The sequence below is a fragment of the Ursus arctos genome, chromosome X (assembly GCF_023065955.2).
Source record: "Ursus arctos isolate Adak ecotype North America chromosome X, UrsArc2.0, whole genome shotgun sequence".
NCBI classification, from domain to species: domain Eukaryota; kingdom Metazoa; phylum Chordata; class Mammalia; order Carnivora; family Ursidae; genus Ursus; species Ursus arctos.
In genome coordinates, this window is record NC_079873.1 from 84,873,896 (window position 1) to 84,876,055 (window position 2,160).

A 2,160-nucleotide genomic window follows, 5' to 3' on the forward strand; every position below is an offset into this window, starting at 1 on the left:
TGCCCTTTAATCTCTTGCTTTTCCCTTTGGGAGTCCTGTTATTATGGATGTTGGTTCACTTGACAGTGCTCCATAGTTCTCAGATGGTTCTGCTCCGTTTTCTTCATTCTTTTTCCTTTCTATTCCTCAGACTGGATAATCTCATTTGACCAATCTTCAAGTGTGCTGCTTCTTTCTTCTGCCAGTTCACATGTATTGTTGAGCCTCAGTAGTGAATTTTTCATTTCAGCGTTTGTACTTTTCAACTCCAGATTTTTCTATTGGTTCTTCTTTTTGTTTAAGTATTTGTTTACTTTTTTTCTTTTTTCCCCAGTTTTTATTTAAATTCCAGCTAAAAATATGGAACGCTTAATGAATTTTCATATCATCCTTGCACAGAGGCCACACTAATCTTCTCTGTAGCATTCCAATTTTGGTATATGTGCTGCCAAAGTGAGCACACTTATTGGTTCTTTTTAAATAATTTCTATCTCTGTATTAGCATTCACTATTTAGTGAGGAATAATTCTCATATTCTCATGGTTTCCTTTACTTTTAAGAAAACTGAAATTGCTGACTTAAAGTGATTGTATAGGGGTGTCTGGGTGGCTCAGTCATTAAGCATCTGCCTTCAGCTCAGGTCGTGATCCCGGGGTCCTGGGATCGAGTCTCGCATCAGGCTCCCTGCTCACTGGGGAGTCTGCTTCTCCCTCTCCCTCTGCCTGCTGCTCCCCTGCTCTTGCGCTATCTCTGTCAAATAAATAAATAAAATCTTTTTTAAAAAATAAAGTGATTGTCAAGTTAAGTCTGAAGTCAAGGCTTCCTCAAGGAATTGTTTCTGTTGACTACTTCTTGTGTTCTTTTCTTGTACATGGCCCATATATTTGTGCTTCTTTGCATGTCTCATAATTTTTTTCTTGAAAATTGGAAATTTAAAATAATAATGTGAGGACTTTGCATATGAAATGCCCCCTAAAAGTTTGGTTGGTGTAGCTATTTGTCATTGTTGCTTGTTTGTTTGTTTAATGATGTTTCTGTACTAATTCTGTCAAAATTTGTACTTTTTTGTTATGTGTGGCCACTAAACTCTCTGCTCACTTATATTAGTGTCCAGATAGTTACTTTACAGAGATTTCCTTAAATGCCTGGAACCAATAAATCTCCCAGCCATTGCTGAGTGGCTTTGTGAGCTCAGTGGGGCATAGCTTCAACTCTAAGCCAGGCAGTTCACAACCCCCTTGTAGCCTTCTCTTCCTGCGGCATAGAATCCTACAGGTTAGGCAGTGGTGAGAACTTTGTCTTCTCAGGTCTCTCATGAGCACGTGCCCTGCCCTGGGCATGCTCCTGTTCTTTTCCTTCTAGGTTCACAAAAACATTTCAGAGCTTTTCAAAGCCTCCTATGGACATCACATCTTTCAGATTTTCCTTTTAAGATTTTCAGTAAGCTTATTGTTTATCTCAACTATTATCTAGTCTGAGGCCGTTGCAATATTAAACAACTAATACTGATTGGTTTTAACAAATGCCCCCAGGGGAAAGTTCATTGGCACTGGCACACCTCTGTGTTAGGTCAAATATAAACAAGCTTTGTGAGTGTGATCATCTTGGGAACCACCCAACAGGTCAATAATGACAGTCATTTGGGAATGAGGCTTTGAAGGAGCTACTACGCTTTTTGGCGCACTCCAGTGGCTGCCAAGTGGTTGGTTTTCACAATGATTGAGGGCTATTAGTATTCTAGGCTACCACATAGCTGAGCATGGGGAGATGGGAATAGGGCAAGTGAAAACACTACAAAGGTCAGTGTTCTTACCAAGATTCAACTGGTTTTTGTGGGTTTTGTTTTGTTTTGTTTTTTGAGTAAACAGTTCCTGGATTGTTACAAGTCTTTGGGTAACTTCCAGAGTTCTAAAAACGATGGTTCTGACAATTTTTGTCAGTCTTCTTAGTTTTATAGGGGAAAGAATATTCAGAGGTCCTTATATTCCCGCTGATGTCCTCAAGTATCCTTTAAAGACATTTAAATAATAAGAAAAATAGTTTATAAATTCACCCATATAGTTTCCATTTTCAGTCACTTTGTTCTTTTGTGTAGATCTCTATTTCCATCTTGTTTAATTTTCCAAGCATTAGAAACTTCCTTTCTTTAAAGAGCAGTCTGCTGGTGCCAAATTCCTTCAG

At 38.7% G+C, this 2,160-nt stretch overlaps 1 non-coding gene across 1 annotated transcript; it reads right to left on the minus strand.

The window, feature by feature from the left end:
* Nucleotides 1-333: 333 nt before the first annotated feature.
* LOC113241293 (U6 spliceosomal RNA) lies at nucleotides 334-440 on the minus strand. Its single transcript, XR_003311515.1, has one exon. It is a non-coding gene; the product is annotated as a U6 spliceosomal RNA (small nuclear RNA).
* Between the last annotated feature and the right edge of the window lie 1,720 nt (nucleotides 441-2,160).